The 27,662-nt window shown below is 40.2% G+C and overlaps 1 pseudogene; it reads right to left on the bottom strand.

The window, feature by feature from the left end:
- LOC133553482 (progesterone receptor-like) lies at positions 1-26,927 on the bottom strand (annotated as a pseudogene).
- Between the last annotated feature and the right edge of the window lie 735 nt (positions 26,928-27,662).

Consider the following 27,662-nt stretch of genomic DNA (forward strand, 5'->3'; position numbering starts at 1 on the left):
TTTCATGCTCCAGTTTTATTACGCATTTGCCACAAAAAAGCAGGTTCTCGGCTGGACCTTTTTTTTAGTTCAGCACAGACCGTTCAGATTATCGGCGGTTACAATGAATAGATACGTTACAAGAAAGTACGTGGAAAAACGTTTTTGAGAAAGCTCACTTGTAGAAAAGTTACAACAGTGAAAAAAAATGGAAAATACTTAGAAAAAAACAAGGCAAATATAAAGAGATATATAGTTACAGGTAGGGGTAATCAACTACAAAGTCAGTGTGGGCTCATTTCTTTTTTTCTCTCAAGTGACTGTCGTAATGATACAAATATAAATGGACAGAACATCAAAGTGCAATAATCCCGCCAACGTTTGCTCGTAGTTGACCATCTCCATAGATGAGAGGAGCGTTTGGACCTTTTTTAAAAACGCCTTTGGATTCACAAACTTTTTTCAGCCAAGGTGCATACAGCTACATTCACCGTGGGGGAAAAGAGATTAGCCAAAAAGCAGTGCAGACAGAGGAGTTAACTGCAAACGTACTCCTCAAAACTAACTAAATGTAGGCCTCAACAACATTTGATATGCGTGACACTAAACAAGCACCAAGAAGAACATGGTAGATGCAATTAGATTACATTAGACAAGAAGAATGCGCTCAGTTCTCTGTTTCTGTCCAGATGCAGGACCTCGCTGCCTATCCATCATCCTCGTCACTCTTGATATTTTTACCACAACTGCTCAAAGGAGTGAGAGTGGGAGCTCAAGTGACATCATGGCCCCTCTCTCTAAAAGGAATTATGGAATAAAATAGGCTTGACCGTGCCTAAGAGGATCTTGGGCACATGGACGCTGACAATCTCCGAGATCATCTCTGGGAAGTTGACTCGAGTCTGCCGGGCCTGAGCTTCCATGAACAGATTATGAGTGAACTGATGCAACTTGCGCACAACCTGTGAATGTAAAGGCAACATTCAGAGATTCTTAAAAGGACCCTTATAATGCTGACAACATTGGAACTAAGTTCATAGTTCTGGACCTAAAAATGATGTTGACAGGTAAAATTAACCCCTTATACCGTATTTCCTTGAATTGCCGCAAGGCATATAGTATACGCCTGCCTTGAATTACTGCCGGGTCAAACTTGCTTCGCAAAATAATTAGCGCATGCTTAGTTTTACCGCCTGGTCAAACTCGTGACATCACGGGTCACATTTCCCCCGTCATTTTCAAAATGGAAAAGGCTGATTTCAACACCGGTAATTTGAAATCGCATAAAGGGAAGAAGATTAAGAGCTATTCAGTAGGATTTAAGGTCCAAGCTTACAGCACACTCAAATTTTTACTGCATATCTTTGGTAAGTGCCGGAGTGAGAAGAGTTTTTTTTTTAAATAATTAGCGCATGCTTTTACCACATGCCTTTGGTAAGCGCAGGAGTGAGAAGAGGTTTTAAATTAATTAGCGCCCCGGCGGCATTTCAAGGAAATACGGTAGTTTATTTTCTAAGGAGTTTCAACACATTTAATAGTCTTGTGGTCCTCTGTCTTTTATTGTGTTATTCTATTATATTGCTTTGTTTTCATTGTTTTATTCTATCTTATTTAGGTCTTATTATTTTATTCCATTTTTTGTTTTATTGTTTACTTGTTTCATTGCAATTTGATTACTTTTTATTGATTATTTTTTGAGTGCAGCACACTGAAGACAGCTGTATTGTGCTATATAAATAAAGGGGATTGGATTGGAACGGCCACTTTTAGCTCCAAATTGTGGGCGGGCATGCATCAGCCTGCTATCATCACCTACAGATGACTGGAGGCAATTGTATATTGCATAGTATGTGTTTTGGTAACAGATTGATCAAATATGGCTCCCAGATGCATTGTTGCAGGTTGTAGCAATACAACTAAAAAGGGGTCAGCCTGCATACATTTCCAAATGATGGTGCTACGAGGAAAGTATGGACCTCTCCAGTCAAGTTCACTTGCGCCAAATGGGACGGACCAAGCAAGAGGACTGCAATTGAATCTGACTTTGAAGAAGGGTTTTAGTCAGGGTTTGGATGGAAAGATGTAAAAGACTCCAGATAAATGTGGTCCCACAAATCAGGAGCACCCTCGAGGAGAAAAAGAAGAGCAGGCCAGGGGCCTCATGTAACAAGCTTGCGTATGCACAAAAACCTGACGTGCGCCCTTTTTCATGGCAAAGTTGAGATGCATCAAAACTGATGTTGACATTTCTACATGTTGTGGACTCTTTAGCCACACACAGAGGTGATGCTGGGTAACAGTTCACATAAAAAACCTTTACTCCTCAGACTGATTGACGTGCCCATCAGAGACATGTGAACCAACCAACCACACCCCTATCCCGGCATTCGGGCTTGGCAACATTTGTTTTCAACAATGTAAAAAAAACATTCATCGAGGCAAAGACAGCATGTCACAAAAGATACAAAAGACTTTGACTATTGTTTGATTACTCCATTTTTTATTAGAAAACATGGGAGCTTTTTGTGGTAGCAACCATACGTGACATTCTCCTCGGTCGCCGATGCTGCGACTTCCCGCTGCTGCTGTCCGCCTGGCATGGCCGAGGAGTCACAGGAACACGTTTTGACAGCAATAAGTGGTAAAATGATTGCCTCGATGAATGTCTCATAAATACTTATATGAAGCATTTAATACAATCGGGCGGAAGGCAGGGTACACCCTGGACAAGTCGCCACCTCATCGCAGGGCCAACACAGATAGACAGACAACATTCACACTCACATTCACACACTAGGGCCAATTTAGTGTTGCCAATCAACCTATCCCCAGGTGCATGTCTTTGGAAGTGGGAGGAAGCCGGAGTACCCGGAGGGAACCCACGCATTCACGGGGAGAACATGCAAACTCTACACAGAAAGATCCCGAGCCTGGATTTGAACCCAGGACTGCAGGAACTTCGTATTGTGAGGCAGACGCACTAACCCCTCTGCCACCGTGAAGCCCACCCGTCTTGTCAAATTTCAAAAGCCAATGTAGCCCCTGAGCTCAAAAGTTTGCCCACCCCTGCTATAGAGGGACTTCCTCAACTTTAATGTTTTCACGAGGCTCAACTGCCTTCAGGTTACTAGTGTGCACAATCTGGCTAATCAGACTCAGTTGACAAGATGTGCAGACACTGACATAGCTGAGCCATCAGGGGTAAACTCACGATGAAAGACAGAAGGAACATAGGTACTATGAACACACCTGACTGACTTACATACTGAAATGCTGAAATGCTGTTTTCTATCAATACTGTACTATTCATTAAAACAATATTTTTTTTCAGCTACTTTAATTTCTTTATCTTGATTTAAAAAAAAATTGTGACATTAAACAAGTTATTATTTTAGTATAAGTAAAATATGGCACTACAATACTAAAATCAACACAAAAAAAACAACAAATCATAATAACAGAAAATATTTGTGTACACATCTGTTTAACTAAAAATAACATACGCATTATTAGAAAATATTCTACTGTACATTCAGCATCTGTGGGTAAGGAATAAGGCACAGTATTGTTCACGTACGCCCTCTAGTGGTTGCCTGTATACACACAGTATATAAATAGTACAGTAGTCCGCGTTCAGAAATGCTGAAGTATAGTTTGTGGTTTCACAATTGCTCATAAAGACTAAAAGAAATAAAACAATGTCTGGATGTTTATCTTTCTGTAACCACTTCATCTGTTTTTTCAACCTTGGACAGGCTTGGACTGTTAGTCTTGCCATCACAAGTTACACTCTTGTTATCTGATCTCAGTCTGAAACCACCCTGATATTGAGTTTTACGACCTAATAAAATTTGAACATCATTAATCTTTTCATGCTGATAGAAGAGGAAATCAAATTGTAAAAAGAAAACCGTGTAATTTAACACGCATATTTTAGACTCAAATACAGCAGTAATAAAGAAATGTGAATGTAGTCCAACGGTATCTTTATGACACTTCTGTGGATATTGTTTTAGATTAAAGTAATATTTCTGCCACTTAATTTTAAAACCTAACAATAAAACTCTATATTATACCAAAATAATTCCACCTGCATTGTCAATGTTATTAATTTGCAATGTGTTTAAACTTTTATAGATCACTTTTATGTGTGTAATATTAGTTTTGTTGCGCTATTTAATTTTTTTTTTGGATGAAGTAGTAGACCGAATACAATTTACAGTTATGTTGAAGTGACTTAATTCGAAAGCACAGCATTTTTACACTATTGCATACTACTAACAAACAATATTGTAAAATAATATCACAACAACACCGATCAAAATCCTGCATTATTATTCATGTAAAAGCAGCAATTTTGCTATTAGAGCAGGAGTCTCAAACTCAATTTACTTAAGGGTCATTTGGAAGAGAAACTGGGTGAGGCTCGGCGGCATTAAGTATTCACTTCATAATCACGTTTTAACCATATGATGAAATTTGTCCACTATCTCTACCAGCAGCTGTGGGGACTAGTGTTGTTCCGATGCCGAAATTTTGGTAACGGTACCAAATTGTGTTTCGATACTTTTAGAAAATCAAGCGGACAACAAAAAAAAAAACATACGTTTCTTACTTCACTCAAAGAACAATTTTAGAAGATTAAACAATTCCTCTTTAAGTCAATATAATTGTAAAATTTAATTAAAAAAGTGGTATATTTTGACACTATAGATAAAGTATACCGGAGGACAGCCAGAGACATTTCTGGCTTGCTTAAAGGATGTTGCTCTTTGTGTTGCTCAATGTGGGTTTGTTGTGCCCTTCATTTTTGTGTTGCACCATCCAGTGGGATTCAAAATTAACAGCGGGACAAAATTACACTAATCTATTAAATTGAATAGAGGGCCAAAAAAAGAAGGTCCTGCAGGCCGCAAATCTGAGACCCCTGTATAAGGGTGTGAAAAGGTCCCTAATGAGGATAGTTGGGTCGAATGGTTTCTGCACCAAGTGGAGACAGATCCAAGCATATTATGAGAAATCACAATCTGAGATATTTTGTGGAAGTCTGCATTAGGTGGCGACTTGTCCAGGGCATACCCCACCTTCTGCCCAAATGCAGCTGGGATAGGCTCTAGCCACCCCCGTGACCTTGAGAGGGACAAGCGGTAGAAAATGGATGGATGGAACGAAGGGGGAACCTTAATGCTGTCAAGTCTCTACATTAAGGATAAGTCGCTGCTGGGAGAAGTCCCAACCTTGATGTACTTTGATCTACACAATTTTCCACTAAAGCACTTAAAGTGACACAAACACCAGTGACATTTATACACCAGTTCAAAGTCAGAGTGTAGTGTGTTGCATGTGTGTGTGTGTGTGTGTGTGTGTGCGTGCGTGCGTGCGTATTACCAGCTGGAGGTAGTCCAGCAGTTGTGTGAGCTGAAACAGCCTGTGTGACCGGGTGGTCTCGCCGTGGTTGCCGGCCAAGCGGTCCAACTCCTTCATGTAGGAGGTCCGTAGATCATCAAAACAGCCCTGGTTCTTCAGGCCCTCCACTGGCACTGAGACCACAAAGTCGTCATACAACATCTCCCATTCCATTAATTGTCATATTTCAGCTGCTGACTTGGCATTATTTGCCGGACTCACGAATGCTGAAGAGGACCAGCGCCTTCATGCACAGGAACTCCTCTTCGGTGACCTTCAGCATACAGAAACGTTGGGAGAGCACCTTCATCCGCATACAGTGTTCATACATACTGGATACCTGCATACGCTGGCTGTATGGAAGAGACACAATGAAAGGCAGGATGAGTGGAAAGACGTGACTAAGAAGACGCAAGGAGGGTAAGGCGTGGAGACATATTAGGGGGAAAAAAGCCGCTTAAACGCGATAGAAAGGAGCAAAAACGCAGCAGCAGCGGCAAAGGTGAGGAAGGTGAGCGAGATAGATAATAGAAAAAGGGAAAGACAGCCAGGCTGAGAAAGATGGAGGTCAGGAACGGGGGCAGGCGCAGTAGCCATTACCATGCAGGTCAGAGGCGACCCAATAGAGTGGGACCACCACCAACACAAAATGTGTTCTTGCTACCAAGGCCACCAAGCCTGTATGCCACATGCACTTTCAGCACCCAATAATACTACGAATTAAGATACTAATTGAATGTGCATAGTAAAAAAACAATAAATACAAACCTTGTTTCGATATGAGTTGGGAAATTGCGTTAGATGTAAATACAAACGTAATACAAGGATTTGCAAATCATTTTCAACCCATATTCAGTTGAATATGCGACAAAGACAACATATTTGATGTTCAAACTGATAAACACTTTTTTTTTGCAAATAATCATTAACTTTTTGAATTTGATGCAAGCGACACGTGACAAAGAACTTGGGAAAGGTGGCAATAAATACGGATAAAGTTGAGGAATTCTCATCAATCACTTATTTGAAACATCCCACAGGTGTGCAGGATAATTGGGAACAGGTGGGTGCCATGGTTGGGTAAAAAAGCGACATCCGTGTGTAAAGGATATCACCACATGTCTCAGGGACACTTCAGAAAACCACTGTCAGTAACTACAGTTTGTCGCTACATCTGTAAGTGCAAGTTAAAACTCTACTATGCAAAGCCAAAGCCATTTATCAACGATACCCAGAAACGCCGCCGGCTTCGCTGGGCCCGAGCTCATCTAAGATGGACTGATGCAAAGTGGAAAAGTGTTTTGTGGTCTGACGAGTCCACATTTCAAATTGTTTTTTGGAAACGGTGAACATTGTGTCCTCCGAACCAAAGAGGAAAAGAACCATCAGGACTGTTCTAGGTGCAAAGTTGAAAAGACAGCATCTGTGCTGGTAGTGCCCAAGGCATGGGTAACTTACACATCTGTGAAGGCACCATTAATACTGAAAAGTACATACAGCTTTTGGAGCAACATATGTTGCCATCCAAGCAACGTTATAATGGACGTTTTTGCTTATTTCAGCAAGACAATGCAAAGTCACTTGTTACAACAGCGTGGCTGAATAGTAAAAGAGTGCGGGTACTAGACTGGCTTGCCTGTAGTCCAGACCTGTCTCCCATTGAGAATGTGTGGCGCATTATGAAGCCTAAAATACCACAACGGAGATCCCGGACTGTTGAACAACTTAAGCTGTACATAAAACAAGAATGGGAAAGAATTCCACCTGAAAAGCTTCAAAAAAGTCTTTCCTCAGTTTCCAAAGGTTTATTGAGTGTTGTTAAAAGAAAAAGGTGATGTAACACAGTGGTGAACATGCCCTTTCCCAACTACTTTGGCACATGTTGCAGCCATGAAATTGGAAGTTAATTATTATTTGCAAAAAAAAAAAAGTTTATGAGTTTGAACAACAAATATCTTGTCTTTTTAGTGCATTCAATTGAACATGGGTGCAAATCATTGTATTCCGTTTACATTTACATCTAACACAATTTCCCAACTCATATGGAAACGGGCTTTGTAAATAAACACATTATTTGTATAAATGTAAGATCAGAACAAAAATACTTGTAATTGTTTCTTTTTGACCCATGACAGAAGAAAACAAATCAGGTGTCACAAGGATTATTGCAGTATTAAAGTGTCAGCTCGGTTTTCCAACGCCCGACTTTTCATATAACTTGTTTTTCAACAAAGATTTTCACCAAAATGTTGCTCACTATCTTGGATATCCTACAACTAAACATTACGCACAACAAACCAGTTTGTTTGGCCACCAATTAGGGATAGGCGATATGGCCTAAAATATACATCGTGATCGATATTGCAGCCTCTTGCAATAGCAATATATGTAAGTGTATATATATATATATATACATATATATATATGTATATATATATGTATACATACATGTATACATGTTTATATATATATACACAAACCCTGTTTCCATGAGTTGGGAAATTGTGTTGGATGTAAATATAAACGGAATACAATAATTTGCAAATCCTTTACAACCCATATTCAATTGAATGCACTACAAAGACAAGATATTGATGTTCAAACTCATAAACTTATTTTTTTTTTTGCAAATAATAATTAAATTAGAATTTCATGGCTGCAACATGTGCCAAAGCAGTTTGAAAAGGGCATGTTCACCACTGTGTTACATCACCTTTTATATATATATATATATATATATATATATATATATATACACATACACAGGGTGTACCCCGCCTTCCGCCCGATTGTAGCTGAGATAGGCGCCAGCGCGCCCCGCGACCCCAAAAGGGAATAAGTGGTAGAAATGGATGGATGGATATATATATATATTATATATATATATATATATATATATATATATATATATATATATATATATTATATATATATATATATATATATATATATATATATATATATATAAAGGTTGGACGGTATACCGGTACTAATAAAGTACAGCGATACTAATGAATTGAAATCTGTAGTATACTGCCTTTGAAAAATATTTGGGCTTCAAAACTAACGATAAAGGTGACACTTTAAACGGTAAAGAATGGTAAAGAATTCCACTTTCAAAGCTTCACCAATTAGTTTCCTCGGTTCCCAAACGTTTGAGTGCTGGTAAAAGAAAATGTGATGTAACACAGTGGTGAACATGCCCTTTCCAAACTACCTTGGCACGTGTTGCAGCCATGAAATTCTAAGTTAATTATTATTTGCAAAAAAAAGAAAAAGTTTATGAGTTTGAACATCAAATATCTTGTCTTTGTAGTGCATTCAATTGAATATGGGTTGAAAATGATTCGCAAATCATTGTATTCCCCTATATATTTACATCTAACACAATCTCCCAACTCATATGGAAATGGGGTTTGTATATATGTATATATATATATATATATATATATATATATATATATATATTTAAAAAATGTGAAGAAAAATCAGAGGGCCAGAATGAATTGTAAGTGAATTCATTCACTACTTGTATGTTGGAAAACACCATTTTTAACATAACTAAAATACCAGAAGCCACTCTATCATAAAATAACTGGAAAAAACATTGGCAAACATCACAACAGCCATTTTTTTATTTGCCACAGAATAGTTTTGTTGCAGAAGGTGCAGTGTGTTTCATATTGACTGTTTTCAAGTGACAAAAACAACCCGAAAGTTGGCCTTTGTAGAAGAAAGCACAACAACAATATTGTCTGTGCAAGGGACTGTTCGCATCTCTGCTAAGCCTGAATGGGTAACTTTTGCAGAGTTTTGGCTGTCAGAATTGAGTAAACAGAGAACATTTTCTACAGCACTTCTGTCTGCACAAAGTTGAGAAAAAACAGGTAGTGTTGACAGAGCAAATGTCTACAAAGAAAGAAGGCGATTATAGATCACAAGTCACAGAATTTGGACATGGAGAATGCGGATAACATTCATAGTTGCTCATCCCATTTTGTGTCTGGTATATATTTCCTGTTGAATACATTTCACTTGTTTTTAATGACTTTTAAAAACATATATTAATGATAAACAAGGACTAATTATTTATTTAGAATGACAAAATCCCATCCGCATATCTCTCATGCTTTCCTCACCCAACCATAACATGAGTGTGAACAGGAAATTAATTATTTCTGTTTTGTAATTATTCGTGCCCTCAAAAATCGAAGCGAGACTGAAGTTTCCGCATTTATAATAACGTCAATATATTCTTAAGAACTTTCATTGTTATATTTAAGACTTTTTGGAAGATTTGGATGGAGTTTAAGGCATATTAGAGGCCTAAATAACACAAAAATATGATTTATAGCATATAGTATCTGTTCTATATCGCGCAACCCTACCACATATAATTATGCAAGATCTCTGCAATACAATTGCAAAATAAGACAACAGAGAAAGTGTGTGTATAAAGATGTCCCATCCATCAATCCCTTTTCTATTATTTGTTCTTCTCGGAGTGGCGGGGGGTGCTGAAGCCAATCCCAGGTGCACTCGGGCGGAAGGCCACCTCATCACAGGGTTAACACAGACGGACAACTTCCACACTCACATTTACACACTAAAGTAAATTTAGTGTTGGCAATCAACCTATCCCCAACCTATTTTTGGAGGTGGGAGGAAGCCAGAGTACCCAGAGGCAAACCACATAGTCACGGGGAGAACATGCAAATTCCACACAAAAAAGACCCCGAGCCCGGGGATCGAACCAAGGACCTTCATATTGTGAGGCACACGCACTAACCCCTGATGCATTGTGATGCCCCTATAAAGAAGTTGAAAAACACTATTAAATTTATTTCCACCCATTACCATCTTTGCGAGCAAGTGAAGTGGTCCATCATTCATATATATTTTACATTTTTCCCTGCATGTAAAACTATAATTATTCTCTATGAAATGTATTTTGTTTTTCTATTTGTGGGTGAATTATTTGGATTTACATTAATTTATCATTGGAAAAATGTATTCGTTTTTTTGTCTGACCTTTCGGAATGAATTACGAAGCAAAACCAAAGTATCGTTGTCCTTCTGTTTGGCATCAAACAAATGACTTCACTTTGCATAATTTGGGAGGTTACTGGGGTGACTTACTCATTGAAAACCAGGTCTGGAGCAAAGTAAAGCAGGGAGCTGTTGGTGAGCGTGTAGGACCTCCAGCCCAGACCAAACACCATCACCCCCATCCATGACAGCTGAATCACCGTCATCTGGTCTTCCACATGTAGGTTGCGGAAACCTGTGGAAACACGTACTGTATTATTACCATTAAATGTACAGTAATATGCATAAGTCATGATTTTAGAACTTAAGTTAGAACATACTTGCCAACCTTGAGACCTCCGATTTCGGGAGGTGGGGGGCATGGTTGGGGGTTAACTATACCTACTGCTTCACAGTAGGTGTGGTGTTCTTGGGATGCAACTCGGTATTCTTCTTCCTCCAAACACGACGAGTTGAGTTTATACCAAAAAGTTTTATTTTGGTTTCATCTGACCACATTACATTCTCCCAATCCTCTGCTGTATCATCCATATATCCATTTTGGTATAAACTCAACTCATCGTGTTTGGAGGAAGAAAAATACTGAGTTGCATCCCAAGTCCACCATATCTACTGTGAAGCATGGGGGTGGAAACATCATGCTTTGGGGCTGTTTTTCTGCTAAGGGGGCAGGACGATTGATCAGTGTTAAGGAAAGAATGAATGGGGCCATGTATCGTGAGATTTTGAGCCAAAACCTCCTTCCATCAGTGAGAGCTTTGAATGGTTGACCAAATACTTATTTTCCACCATAATTTACAAATAAATTCTTTAAAATTCCTACAATGTGAATTCCTGGATTTTTTTTTTCACATTCTGTCTCTCACTGTTGAAGTGTACCTATGATGAAAATTACAGACCTCTGTCATCATTCTAAGTGGGAGAACTTGCCCAATCGGTGGCTGACTAAATACTTTTTTGCCCCACTGTATATGGACAAAAAAAGCAGTTATGACTTATGGCCATCAGGTGTCATCTTGGAAAAATTCTGACATTTTTTTTTATTTTTTAATCTCCAATGTCCATAAAGTGCTATCTTGCACAGTTTTCACATTTAGTTTATTTATTTATGTTATTATTTTGTTTCTGCCATATTGCTTTGTTTATAAGGCTTGTGTTGCTTTCATATGCACATTCAATTTATACTTGAGGTCCATGAAACAGTGTTCTTATCTACAATAATGATCTCTGACAGAGGAAATCATTTTCAATGTGTTTTTTTTTTTAAACAAAACTTGGTTTAAAGATTACAGTATGAATATTTTTGGAAAATTTTAAGCACATTAAAGAATTCCGCGTTCACAATATCCATGATAAGAAAATGTCAACACGCAGATTGTAGCGGCAAACAGCTGTCTCGTCAGCTGATGCGCGAGATCGCAACCGCGGCGACTTGGCAACCAGACAGACCCCGTTTAAAAAATTAAAAATACATAAATTATATTTTATGGTAAAGCACATCCGCACCACCTATTCACCTTGACAACCCCAGGTAAATAATAGATAATCCGGCATTAGTTCAGATAGTCTGTTTATATGATCACCTGATCTATTCACATTCACACGCAGGCAGAGCGCAGCGCGCTCCCCTCTCACCTGCTGGTGCGCGAGCCCGATAATCTGACAGCTGCGTCTAATCAAGTGGTGCATAAAATGCCACTGCAGCGCATACTGGAGGAAGGTTCACTATCCTTGAGAAAAACCTAGAGTTGTGCAAAAAAAAAGTACCAAATCCAAAAGCTGAACGGACAGCCGGTAAGATTATACGTTATTCCTCTTTGTGGGTTGACGCACTTGTTGCGCTGGTGAGATGGGAGGAGGAGGGGGGGGCGGGGGGGGGGGGGTGTAAGGGAATGTTAATGCATATTCTTTACTTGGTCTGATAAATGTTGGAACAGTTTGCTTCATCAGGAGGGTGAAGTTATTCAATTTAAAGTGTTGGATTTAACTGTGCTGGATCATTGACTGGCAGTGAGGGCATATATAGGAAACATGTCTTTTTTCTACCAGTAAACAACATTTAAGATCTGAGTGTTTCACTTCTAAATAAATACATTTATATTGGATATGTATTTTAAATATGTATATAAAATAAGTGGTTAATTAGTATGGTATGTATTAGGGCTGTGGATCTTTGGGTGTCCCACGATTCGATTCAATATCGATTCTTGGGGTCACGATTCGATAATATATCAATTTTTATGATTCGATTCGCAATTCAAAAACGATATTTTTCCGATTCAAAACGATTCTGTATTCATTCAATACATAGGATTTCAGCAGGATCTACCCCAGTCTGCTGACATGCTAGCAGAGTAGCATGTCAAACTTTTATAATTGTAAAGGACAATGTTTTGTCAACTGATTGCAATAATGTGAATTTGTTTTACCTATTAAACGAACCAAAAATATGACTTAATTTATCTTTGTGAAAATATTGGACACTGTGTGTTGTCAAGCTTATGAGATGCGATGCAAGTGTAAGCCACTGTGACACTATTGTTTTTTTTTAAATTATTTTTATAAATGTCTAATGACAATGTCAGTGAGGGATTTTTAATCACTGCTATGCTGAAATTATAACTGATATTGATACTGTTGTTGATAATATTTATTTTTGTTTCATTACTTTTGGTTTGTTCTGTGTAGTGTTTGTCTCCTCTCAATTGCTCTGTTTATTGCAGTTCTGAGTGTTGCTGGGTCAGGTTTGGTTTTGAAATTGGATTGTTATGATATTGGTGTGTAGTGGTTTGTTGGATTGATTAAAAAAATAAATAAAAATTGATTTTTTTAAAATGAGAATCGATTCTGAATCGCACAACGTAAACGATTCGATTCTTATTCGAATCTATTTTTTCCCACACCCCTAGTATGTATCTATTTGCATATTGGGTTTTCTGCTGCATTTATTTACTGTGTTTTTGGGGTTAAATGTATTTTATACGTATCTTGGTGCATTTATGTTGAGAAAATTTATTTAAAATCTGTTTTAACTTAAAGGGAAAATATTGGTCAATTTTCTTGCATGTGTTTAATGGTTAAGAGTTTGATAGCCTAATTATAATTGTAAATAATGGGATTAGAATTGATTAATTTCGTACAGCATGTTAATCTTTTGGTGTTTTGTCCTTTACAAGTTTTTCACCTAAAAGCTAGAAGCTAAAAGCTAAAAGCTAAAAACTAAGAATGCCAAAAGCTCCTAAAGACTGCAAAGACTCCAATTTCATTGGTTGAAGAAATTGTGGCAAACTAAAGGAAAATGAATGAACCAAAAATTAATAACCGTCTGGTTTTTTGAGTGAAATCCAGAATCTATATTCAGCATTGATACATTCTTTCAAGTGCGGGATAAGCGCAGCTAAAAAACCAAAACACTTGACACAGACGTACACACAAGTCTTCTTAGTATGGTTCAAATGTTAAAACATTTTGCTACAATGTAAAAAAGGAAAATCATTTCAACCTGTGTCTGAGAGTATTTGTGGCATTTTTTAACACTGTGAAATCAGTGTTACAGTCACCACTTGCCTTAGCACAAATTAGCATTGGGAGCCAATCTTTCATCAGCTTGTGTCTCGGTAGTGCCTTCTACTGCTCTGTAATAAATGTCCGCTGTAGCATCTTTTTTGGTTTCATCACAATTAAAAGACTTGCTGCGGAACAAACCACCTTTGCTGATAAAATCCTCGAACTGGGAAGGCCGCAGGCCCAAGGTTAACTAGCTAAAACCATAGTCCAAAGCTGTTGTCGAGCAACCCGAAGCTATACAGCGAGACTGTGAGTGTTGGGTTACATTTAAATCGTTTCTGATCACTCAAAGTAATCTCTAAGACTGGCTGACATAGCTCTGATAGGCAATTGTGGAAATAAACATGTCAGAAATGCCACTGGTAGTTGAAGCCCTTCGATATGGCGGTGCCCGCGTGTACAGAATGTAAACAGGATGTGGTGTAGAGGGCGCCGACTCTTCAAAATGGCTGTGCCTCCATGCAGAGGAAGTAATGCCATCAAAATGCCACGCAAAATGAATGAATGACTGAATGAAGCAATCATACACCAAGACATGGTTCACACACAGAGGCAAATTGTGTCATAGACACCGTCACAGTGGACAAGCGCACCCGGGTCTACCCCAACAGGAAGCCCTGGATGACAAAAACAGTCCAGGGCTTACTCAAAGAGAGAGACAGTGCCTTAAAAGCGCAGGACCAGGCACTCTACAGTGCTGCCAGAGCCAATCTGAAGAGAGGCATCAGAGAGGCAAAAGCCGAACACAGGAGGAAAATGGAAGCCCACCTGCAGAGCAGCAACACAAAGGAGGTATGGAAAGGAATAAAAGACATGACCAACTTCAGACCCAGTAACTCTTTGGCTGACGGCGACGCCTCTTGAGCGGGGGAGTTAAACAGCTTCTTCGCCCGATTCGAGAGAAAAACACCTGCAGCCGTCACAACACCCCCACCCAACACCCACAGCAGCTGCACCCTTATACTGGAGGGGCATGAGGTGAGACGCACGCTGAAGGGAGTGAACCCGAGGAAGGCTACGGGCCCAGATGGAGTCCTGGGACAGGTACTAAGAGACTGTGCAGACCAGCTGGCTGGAGTATTTACGAAGATCTTCACCCAGTCCCTCTCTCAGGCCGTCGAGCCCATCATTCCTGAAGACCTCCACAGTAATCCCGGTGCCGAAGAAGAACTCTGTCAGCTGCCTGAATGAATACCGTCCAGTGGCACTTACACCTATAGCTATGAAGTGCTTCGAGAAGCTGGTACGGACCCATATCACCTCAGTCCTCCCTCCCGAGCTCGCCCCACAAAAAGTTTGCCGACAGAGCCAACAAGTCCACAGAGGACGCCATCGCCACAGCCCTACACTCCTCCCTGGGTCACCTGGAGACGAGGGGGAGCTACGTGCGGCTGATTTTTGTGGATTATAGTTCAGCATTTAACACCATTATACCTGATAGACTGGTGTCCTAACTGTCAGACCTGGGTCTATCGAACTCCGTCTGCATGTGGATAAGGACTTCTTATCCAACCGCCCCCAAAGGGTGCAGTTGGGTCGCCACATGTCATCGAGCCTGTACCTCAGTACCGGTTCTCCACAAGGCTGTGTGCTGAGCCACCTTCTCTACTCCATCTACACATACGACTGCACACCTGCCCACTACAGCAACTCCATCATCAAATTTGCGGATGACACCACCGTAGTGGGGATCATCTCGGAGGGAGACGAGGCTGCATATCGGGACGAGGTGGAGAAGCTGTCGGATTGGAGCAAAGTCAACAACCAGGCCCTGAACACCTCCAAGACCAAGGAGCTGGTCATAGACTTCAGGAGGGAAAAAACGGACATCCTGCCCCTGATCATCAGTGGTGACTGTGTGGAGAGGGTCTCCGACTTCCGCTTCCTGGGAGTCCACCAGGCCGACGACCTATCCTGGAGCACCAACACCACGGCTACCATCAAGAAGGCACACCAGAGACTGCACTTCCTGAGAATACTCAGGAACAACCACCTCTCACAGGAACTGCTGGTGTCCTTCTACCGGTGCTCCATTGAGAGCATCCTGACCTACTGCATCTGCGTGTGGTTCAGCAGCTGCACGGCCGCAGAGAGAACGGCGCTCCAGAGTCATAAAGACCGCCCAGAAGATCATCGGATGCCCCCCCCCCTTGGCTGACCTGTACAGCTCCCGCTGTCTCAGGAAAGCACAGAGTATCCTGAAAGACCCATTCCACCCCGGGCACAGCCACCTGGAACTACTACCCTCAGGCAGACGCTACAGGGTGCTAAAAGCGAGCACCAATAGACTAAAAAACAGCGTTTACCCAAGAACCATAGTAGCACTAAACAGGCACTGAGTGAGCACAATATGTCCATCATGTCCTCATGTGTAATGTTTAAATTTTTTTCAATTTTTTCAGACTACAATGTGCAATAATGTTATATGTATGTGTGTATCTATATTCATATGCATTCATATATACATCTGTGTGGATATATATACATGGATACATCTCTCATCTCTATCTTTTTTTTACTATTTATATTACCATATTGTATATGCGCCTTAGGAGGATCTGTTCCAATTTCGTTGTTCTTTGAACCTGTTCATTGCAATAATGACAATAAAACTCTATTCTATTCTATATTTGGTTCAATGTAAAGGTTTGTAAACTGAAAAGGTTGTAAATAGAGGAGTGAGTAAATCGAGGTTCCCTTGTATTTTTTTTATTCTGTCAATGAAACTTAGTAAATAACCATCCACAAACTGCCAACAATACACAATTTACATTTCACGACTTGAATATGATTTAAGTATTAGTGATATTGTTATTATAAGCGCTAATGCAGACAAACTATTTATAGCAGCGCCGTGATCATTAGCTTGTGTGGCTTTGTACACAGGAAGTGAACAAAGTTTATACAACAAAATGTAAACAAACTAAATATTGTAAGTACATCCATCCATCCATTTCTACCGCTTGTGCCTTTCGGGGTCGCGGGGGGTGCTGGGGCCTATCTCAGCTGCATTCGGGCAGAAGGCGGGGTACAAGTATGTAAATATAACAATATGGTGTAAATTCATTATCAAGAATAGGCATAAAAAATGGGTAGGATTAAATAAATTGTGGTTCTTCCTTCTCATTTTCAGAAATGTTAAATTGTGGAAATGTAATTGCGTGAGGTTTTTCAATGTAACCCAGGTAAAACCACTGTTTCATACCTGGGTTGGACAAGACATCACATGGCAGCAACTCAAGCACAATAAGCATATTTGTAGCTGACTGTCTGTAGGTAATGTTGTAATTTTATATCCATCCATCCATCCATTTTCGAGTCATACCAAAGACTATACAAATGGCCCTGCTTGGCACTCAGCATCAAGGGTTGGAATTGGGGGTTAAATCACCAAAATAGATTCCTAGGTGTAGCCACCGCCCACTGCTCCCCTCACATCCCAGGGGGTGAACTAGGGGATGGGTTAAAGGCAGAGGACAAAATTTACCACACCTAGTGTGTGTGTGAGACAATCATTGGTACTTTAACTTAACTTTTACCGCTTGTCACTTACGGGGTAGCCTTCGGAACAGGGTCCAGTTTTTTTCGGTACAGTCCATTGAGTTTTTTCTTTTGTACCATCTATTTTAATACAGTTTGTTGCTCTCTCTCACAATATCGCTGTTTGAGTACAATCATGTAAACAAAAACTTTGTCCAGCAACAATGGCTACCCAGCCACACAATGCATTGCAAAAATCACATGGCCTTTTGAGCCCTATTTATGTTGTATATTGTCTATATTGTGTATCGTTTACAGTATTTTGCAAAAGGAACGTATAAAAATTTTTAGAAAATAAGAATTAAAATTATATTTTAAATTCAGTAAGAGTAATAAAATGTAACTCAATTGTTATTACTTGTCCATCCATCCATTTACTCCCGCATATCCCTTTGGGGTCACGTTGATTCTGAATTTCAGCTGCACACGGCCGGTAGGCGGATTACTTAATAGGAAATAAACAAGTTACATAATAAGTTTGTTTAGCATTGTAGTAAGTGCATTTAATGCATTTACTGTTTTACAGTGTGAATATGAGTGAAGTTCATTACAAAGTTCAAAACCATGGTAATAGTAGCCCAAGGCTTTAGCACAGTACTGGAAATACTTGAATGAAATGCTCTAAAATCATTCCAGCCATGGCAGCAGTTTCCATCCATTTGTGTCTTAAACGTGAACATATTGCCCTCTTGTGGTTACTATTTGCAGAGCTCAGATTGGGCTGAGAATGACTGTCACCAAGTCTACATGATGAATGATATTTTGTCTGCCTGCTTTCAGGCCTTGCCAATTGTTATATGATGAACATGTTTTCTTCCTGAGAGCTTTATGGCTCTTCTATACCGCAGTAAATTACCTGGCATCGCTTTGGCCCAGCCTACCACTGCTACAAGTTGTCTCTCCCCGAGTTCGTTCAGGCTGGTTAGCAGGGAGGTGGAGCTGTCTGGAAGGGCTGGGTCATGCCCTGCGCTGACGACGGCGGGCTCAATGGCCTGGAGCACGCTGGGCAGGCCGTTGTGTATGGTCCGGGGGATGCCTAAAACCAGAGCCTGGGATGCTGGGAGAAAAAACAAAATGGCAGTCATGAGAAGAAAAATATTAGAATTACACGAGCAAAATATGCTTATTGGTTTGATTGTGGCACTTTTCCTAATTACCACAAGCCCTGGCAAGTGCATTTCCGTGCTCCAAGATGACATCTCTCTAACCTGGCCTTTCTCCTATTTCTCCAGGCCTCAACGGAGTTGGAGGATTCTTCTCTTGCCCGCTCGTCTGGCTGGCTCCCTTCATCCTGCGACCTACAATGTACCGCAGACAAGCAGGACAAGAAGCATAAAGATAAAAAGGAGATAATGTCAACATCTTTAGTCCGATTGCACAATAAATTGCTTGGATACGGCAATGGAGTACTTTTAAAAGCCTTTCTGACACTCACTTACTTTTATCATAACCATGTGGGGAGGTTCTTCCCCTCCGGCCCCAAAAAAGTCAACAGATTTGTTCCGCTGTATTCCATTAGGACATTTTATTAGCATCTCTTGATTTGACGCATGTAAAGTCCACACAAACTCCACACCCTCCTTGCTCATGGATACTTAGGATACTCACCTTTGAGGCTCATTCCTGACATGAAGCAGCGCTTTAAGCGACACGAGGCACAGTTTTTCCGCCGCAACTTGTCAATAGTGCAATCATTCCGGCTGGCACACAGATGGTTCTGTTTACCTAAGAAAATAAGAACACGATAAAGCAGCCACGCCACCAAAAAAATTTGGGCAAGGCGATCCAAATGGCAGTAATATTGATACCAGTGTGGTTTTGTGACAATTTTTCAGTTCTTTTTTATGTTTCTTTTCACAAATATGTGCTTGTTCGTCATGTTGTTATAAAACATAGTGTACAGTATGCCCTTGTTTATCGCTGTTAATTTGTTCTAACTGTGTGGAATGAAATTCTGCGAAGTATAAATTAGGTTTAGGCAATTTAGACAGTACACGATACTTTCATCATATCGCGGTGATGCATTTTGATGACACATTCTCGCTGTGTCCCGCAAATGTGACAGCAACAATCAAATTAACGCGTCCTCAATGCAATGTAAAATTCTAGAAAATGGCTAACGTCCCTCCACAGCGCGAAGCCACTTGTAAGTCAACAATCCTTGCCTCTGTGGCAGCAAATCAACTATGTTTCCTGTATCATCCTTAGTAGATGAAAAAAATCCAAACATGCTACAACACACAGAATAGGAAGATTTAAACCTAAAACTAAACAAGAAGCAGCCTCAAAAGGTTCTGGAGCCATGGTAACATTGGCTCCAAAATTCCTGACTACATCTTAATACAAACAAAACTATGTTTTTTTTTTATGGCAGGCGGCTAAAACCCACAACAATCTTTTTTAGTCAGTGAAAAATGTTTGAATGTAGTAGATCCTTTTAAGTATCTGCATGTGGTCTTTGTTTCAAGTATCATGGTAAAAAAATACAAGTATCATCAAATTCAACTCATCAAATGTTAATCATATAATACATTTTTTGACCTTGGAATCAGCAAAAGTGTATATGAACACTGATTTTTGCACATATAAACTACAGTTATACAACTTGGTCTCATGCAACATAGAGCACCTTAAGACCCATCAAGTCTCTCTTTAAGAAGACATTGAACATTTTAGACATAAAGCCTCGTCACTATCATTAGTGTAATATTCTTAGTAAGTATAATATTTTAGGTTTGGATAACTATCAGACATTTTTGGATTTTTGTTTTGTTTTTAAGGTTTTGACTGAGCTCGCCCCTTCACAATTACAAGTTTTAATCCATAAGAAACCTTGCAATCGAGTCAATACTAGAGCACTAACTAGTGGCGATTGTAACATCCAACGATATAGGATTAAATTTTGTCAAATGGTTGTCTCTATGCCCATGCATGTAACACACCACCAGCTCACATTAGGTAACGTGTCAACTATTCAACTTTCAAAAAAAACGTACAACAGTGATTAAGGACAAACCAGTTTTGGGGACAGCGTGGTGCAGTTCAATCAATCAATGTTTATTTACATAGCCCTAAATCACAAATGTCTCAAAGGACTGTACAAACCACTACGACTACGACATCCTCGGAAGAACCCACATGAGGGCAAGGAAAACTCACACCCAGTGGGCAAGGAGAATTTACACCTAGTGGGACGCCAGTGACAATGATGACTATGAGAAACCTTGGAGAGGACCTCAAATGTGGGCAACGCCCACCCCCTAGGGGACCGAAAGCAATGGATGTCGAGCGGGTCTAACAAGATACTGTGAAAGTTCAATCCACAGTGGCTCCAACAGAGCCGCGAGAGTTCAGTTCAAAGCGGATCCAAGACAGCAGAGAGAGTCCCGTCCACAGGAAACCACAACAAGCGGAGTCGGATCAGCATCGTAGAGATGTCCCCATACAATACACAGGCGAGCAGTCCATCCTGGGTCCCGACTCTGGACAGCCATTACTTCATCCATGGTCATCGGACTGGACCCCCTCAAGAAGGGAGGGGGTGACAGAGGAGAAAATAAAAGAAGCGGCAGATCAACTGGTCTAAAAAGGAGGTCTATTTAAAGGCTAGAGTATACAAATGAGTTTTAAGGTGAGACTTAAATGCTTCTACTGAGGTAGCATCTCAAACTGTTACCGGGAGGGCATTCCAGAGTACTGGAGCCCGAACGGAAAACGCTCTATAGCCCGCAGACTTTTTTGGGGCTTTAGGAATCACTAATAAGCCGGAGTCTTTTGAACGCAGATTTCTTGCCGGGACATATGGTACAATACAATCGGCAAGATAGGATGGAGCTAGACCGTGTAGTATTTTATACGTAAGTAGTAAAACTTTAAAGTCACATCTTAAGTGCACAGGAAGCCAGTGCAGGTGAGCCAGTATAGGCGTAATATGATCAAACTTTCTTATTCTTGTCAGTTGGGAGAGTGGCCTTGCCAGCAACCTGAGGGTTCCTGGTTCAATCCTCACCTTTTACCAATTTCGTCACATCCGTTGTGTCCTTGGGCAAGACACTTCACCCATGCTCCTGATGGGTAGCGGTTAGGGCCTTGCATGGCAGCTCCCGCCATCGGTGTGTGAATGTGTGTGTAAATGGGTGAATGTGAAAATAGTGTCAAAGCGCTTTGAGTACTTTGAATGTAGAAAAGCGCTATACAAGTATAACCTACTTACCATTTACCATTATGTCAGTTGATCAATTTATGTTGATTTTTTTATTGCCAATATTTATTGTGAGTTATCTTGTAATGTATGCCCGTTACGTATGGTATTGTCTGTATATGTGTGTCTGCTTTTATAATGCCTGTCGTAGGACAACAGAAGAAACCGGCAATTGCAGCTAATTATAGCATATTAACTGTGATGCTTTGCTCATATTTTAATCAATATGCATTGTCTTAATCAAATAATGATTATCCGTGTTTCAGTTATCCTAACTTTTAAAAGCTAAAGCTCTTGAATGTAATCAGAGGTGAGCATTTTGATACAAATATCGGCAGTAACAACACCAAATACGGTATCAGTATATAGTCCATACGACAATGGTTAAGGCTTTTTTTTTTATTGTCAAAAATTATTTTGTAGTTTTTGTTACTGTTTAAAAAAACTCAGGAAATAAATCCCTGGACACAGGAGGCCTGTAAGTGCTACCAAGGGATTGATAGCAGAGCAAATAAATAGTTGGAAATAATTTCAATATTCAATTAATATTGTTACACTGGCATCCAGTGTTTTAGTGTGATTATAATTGTAATCAAGAATTTAATCATGCATTTTGAAAATTTTACGTTTCAGTATACCTAATTTTGTATCAATGCCCAAAGCTAATGTTAAGTATTCAAACATGTTTTAAATTTTAACAAGTGTAAGGAGCCGCGTAAAAGCAGAAAGTATGATGTTAGTAACAGTAAACAGTAAGTAGATTAATTATATTTTTGAGAAAATAACAAGTCTAGAAATGATCACAAATATCAGCAGCTAAATTAGGACTGTAACTCATTTTACATAGTTCTAAAATAATGTATGTGCCAGGTTATATATAGTGAAAAATATACTACAATATTGTTAGAATTATGTTATAAATTTTATATTTTTATAGTTCTGGCATAAAAAAAACTTGTGTACAACCTTCTAAATACAGTTAACATTAGGAGACCCCTCGTTACATGAAATAACACCAACATAGTCACCTTTACTAATCCAATATGATAATGCTGTGTGAGGGTGGCGTCTAACATCGATACTTTATTTTAATTTAGACATTTTTGTGCTTAAAAATGCTTAAATTACTCCAAAAATATGTAGAGTACCGTGTGCATTTTTTAAAAATCTGCGAAAGAGTGAAGCCACAAATTTCAAAGGACAGCTGTGTATTATATTGGGTTTAATTCATTTCACATATCATTTAAATAAAACTAATAAAACAAGTGTATTTTTAGTTAATTTTGTCTTATAGTGTTGTATTAAATAAAAGTATTCACAAATGAATATTGATAGAAATATTATGGTAAACTCAACTCAACTCTTTGTCTTTTGTGTTATTTGTAATCTTTATTGATTCACGTATTTAGTTTTTTTAATTATAAGCAACCACCACAAATTATTACAAAGATCTTTAAAAATTTTTTAAAAACTATTAAAAATAAAAAGTATCGCTCTCAGCGACCTGGTATCGAGGAATAGATACCAAGACTGGTTGTATTGCCCACATCAAATCCCCACACCTCCAAGCATCAATATGTGGATGTTGGCCGATAACAAGTAGATGCTACTTGTAATGTCAGGTCGTTGTGCCCTGGTTGCCTAGGCCAAAGAGTGGGTGTAAGAAATAAAATAAGTGCACAAGTAATAATGTGTGTGTGTGTGTGTGTGTGTGTGTGTATGCGTGTGTGTGTCACCCACCAGCAGCGGCCCTCTTGAAGAATACTTTGCAGCTGCCACAGGTGACTGCTCCATAGTGACAACCAGAGGCATCATCCCCACACACCTGACACACACGCCTGTCTGATAGGTACACACCTGGGAACAGATCTTCAGGCCTAAAAAACAAAAAGTAGAGTTTTAACAGTGGATTTAGGTCAATATGCGCCCCGTTAGTTCTAATTGTAGTGACATTCTGGCCACTAACACGTCAAATCGAAATAGATCCCTCTATAATGTTTGCATGTATCCCAAAATGTAACACAGAACGACACAGGAAGTCCTTCATACCAACAGCCATAAGACTGTATAACGCATATGTTCCTTTTTGACTCTACTTCAATGTATATTAGACTTATTATTAGACCTATTATTTATATTATTCACATGTGAATAATGCTGGATAATAGACTGTATTTATATTATTTACAAGTGTTTATTGTTTATCGTGAGCTAACTGTGGTGCTAAATTTCCCCCAGGGATCAATAAAGTACTTTCTATTCTATGTACGGCAACAAGTTGTGTTAAGAGTCTTTTTCAAAACACACTACGACGGCAGGCGGAGCACCAGGTGCTGTATCTCATGTTTACAGGGACACTGATTTTTTAACCTGTTTTGTACAAAGAGCACTGCAAAGTTGACTGGAGCAGCAAGCAGACACACAACAGGGCCAAGGCTGAGAGCTAGACACAGTGTTGGCACACAAATTGTGTAAACTTCGTAGCTGTATAACTTTAAATGCCACTGGTAGCCAAACCTTTTCCACAGCGGGCCGCATACTAATGTGAGGATGCAGGGGCTTTTTTTGATTGATTTTGTTGGGGTATATTTGATCATTTTATTGAAAAGGCTAAAAAAATAGCATCTCAATACAGATTACAATAACTCTAAAATTACATTTATTTCAGTAATTCAACTTAAAACGTTCATTTAAATTGCACTTTATTTTGAAATGTACTTTGTTATTTTGTGTCTATTTTAAGAAAGCATGAAGTCTCAATTCAACAGTTATGAAATTAAAAAATACTAAAACTGAAGCTACTAGTAACTTAGCAACCTGTTGGAAAACCCAGCTATACATGTACTACACACAAAGGGAAATATTTCAAGAATGTATTGCAATTTTTGCAACAAATAAAAACCCCATGGGTAATACAGTACCTTAGAAAATTAGAAAAGTGTAATATTATAAGCGGTAGAAAATGGATGAATGGATGGATTATTGGATTACTGGTTCACGCTGCAAATTAACTGCAAAAAACATTGTTTGGTTTCTTAGTTCTAATAGTTAGTTCTGTATATGCTTGAAGACACATCTTTTCCCATCCCTTCATCTATCCATTTTCTACCGATTGTCCCTTTCGGAGTCGCGGGGGGTGCTGGAGCCTATCTCAGCTGCATTCGAGCAAAAGGCGGAGTACCCCCTGGACAAGTCGCCACCTCATCACAGGGCAAACACAGATAGACACCATTCACACACTAGGGCCAATTTAGTGTTGCCAATTACCTTTCCCCAGATGCATGTTTTTGGAGGTGAGAGGAAGCTGGAGTACGGGGAGAATTTGCAACTCCACACAGAAAGATCCCAGGACCTTTGTATTGTCAGGTACATGCACTAACCCCCGTTTCACTGTGCTGACCAACACATCTTTGCATTCTTATTAATTAGTTGTTTCTCTTTACATTGTGTAGCTTTTGAAATGGCTTGTGGTCCAATAATGGCATCCAGGCTGCACTTTGGACACCACCCAAGCAAGTCATGGTGTGTGTCTGTGTCTGTGTACCATGTGGCACTGCAGCCCACAACACATTAATATTGGGATCCACCATGACACAGCAATGGGTGCATAAAACAAAGTTCAAAAGGACACATTGGAACAAAAGGACTGTGAACTTGACAGGCCAATACAGTCATTGTTCACATATGTTTTCTTTTTGTCTGATGAGTTTTTTGTTTTTCCTGGCCAGTATTTATATGGTTCCTTTAATTGAAAGCCTCACTGAATATGTATTTATGATTGACTGAAAATGTTTTATTCTTAGATTGTACAGTACAGTACATATTGACCACTAAATTGTAACACCCGAATAAGTTTTTCAACTTGTTTAAGTCGGGGTCCACTTAAATAAATTCATGGTAAATCGGGGTTGTATAATTTTGCTAGCGACGACTGCCAAACAAAATAAGTCATTTATGTTGGACTGTCTTATTTACCTGAAGCCTCCATCCGTGCAGTCCATCCAGGTTTGCGGTTCCGTCTTGACGGACGGGTAAGCGGGCTGGCCGTGAGAGTGACCACTTTGGTAACTTTCCACTTGGCCGTAGCTCGGTGCCATGGCTGCTGCTCGCATGCCTCCTTTGCTCGGCTCGTCCCTGTTGTGCCAGACACAGCGGCACTCCTGTCTGCACCCAACACCTGCTTGTCCACACTTACAATATTTACACTCCAAATTATGTCCGGTCCTCCCCGGCTCGGCTCGGCCGCCGTACGCGCCCTCGTTCACGCACAAAACATTCGGGATGTCTCTGTACTCGTTGGGGTTGAACTGGTAAGCGGTGTATTGTTTGAGTGGCAAGAGTCGGTCCATCTGAGAGGGGGGCTGCATGTTGGCAAACAAGTTGGACTCCTTGCATACGAACGTAGATATGACCGAACCGCGCGTCACCGGCGTCGGCGAGCTGTCGGCTTCGTCGGACCTCAGCAGGTCCATGCAGCTCACCTGCTGCATGCCTTGGCACATGGCGCCGAACTCGTTCTCAGTGGTGTCGGTGTGCGCGGCCGCGCCGAAACTCTGACCCGCCTCGCAGACCGGGAAAGCGGCGGCGCCGCTGGAGCCATGCGCGGTGCTGTGGAGCGGGGAGGACAGCGCATCCAAGCCCAGGGACACGGACACCGCCTGGCTGAGCTCCGCTGTGTTGGGACACGGACAGGTGTCGAAGCGGTCCGGGTCGCTTCTTCTTCTAGGGTTGTCCTCCAAACACAACAAAGTGGAGGAAAAATCCATGTTGTGAACAAGCGTGGTGGTCGAGGAAGAAGTGAAGAAATATAAACTAGGAGACGCCTTTTAAGCAGTCTGGTCATATCAGGGGAAGGAAGTCCATACCAGCCGTCGACGTAACGAAGAAGGGACGTCCTTCTGATCTTATCCGCCAGTTGGACAACTTTTTTTTATCCACACAGTCTCTTCCACTTCTTTCAATGCATGTGCGCGACACAGCTTCACACGATGATCAGCTCACGTCAACATTGCACACATAAAGGCCGAACAATACCGCTGAATCATATAACAATGCCGTTATTTGGACGCCACTAATGACCCTAGATCTCGCGAGAGAAAAGCCAGGCAGTCTTAAAAAAAGAGTAAAGTCAACGAAACACTTTAAAAACACCATGAGCGCTACACTAAATGTGGCTTGTCGTTTATGCTATGTTAACGACTCCAACGACTTTGAACTGCAGATGGCGACATAAACATGATAGCTATATGCAGGGCCGTTGCTAGATATTCTGGGCCTCTTGAAAGAGTATCTGGGTGGGCGCCTCTTCTGATAAATTTGGCTGCTTCCTCCAAAAACACTACCAGTATCTTTCTAAGGCTGCAATTGTCTACATAGTTACCTGTCAGAAGATACGACTCAGCTTCACACAAGCCAACATAAATCAGCTCACTTAAACTATGCACACATTATAGCCAAACAATACGGTGGAATTATATAACAATGCCGTTATTTGACTGACAAAAATGACCCCAGATCTCGCGAGAGAAAAGCCAGGCAGGCTTAAAAAAAGAGTAAAGTCAACGAAACACTTTAAAAACACCATGAGCTGCATGTTGTCGTTTATGCTATGTTAACAACTCCAACAATTTTGAACTGCAGATGGCGACATAAACATGATAGCTATATGCAGGGCTGTTGCTAGAGATTCTGGGCCTCTTGAAAGAGTATTTGGGTGGGCGCCTCTTCTGACAAATTTGGTTGCTTCCTCCAAAAAAACTACCTGTATCTTTCTAAGGCTGCAACAGTCTACATACTTACCTGTCAGAAGATACGACTCAGCTTCACACAAGCCAACATAAATCAGCTCACGTCAACTATGCACACATTATAGCCAAACAATACGGCGGAATCATATAACAATGCCGTTATTTGGACGCCA

Source organism: Nerophis ophidion, linkage group LG05 (assembly GCF_033978795.1).
Source record: "Nerophis ophidion isolate RoL-2023_Sa linkage group LG05, RoL_Noph_v1.0, whole genome shotgun sequence".
In the NCBI taxonomy this organism is placed as follows: domain Eukaryota; kingdom Metazoa; phylum Chordata; class Actinopteri; order Syngnathiformes; family Syngnathidae; genus Nerophis; species Nerophis ophidion.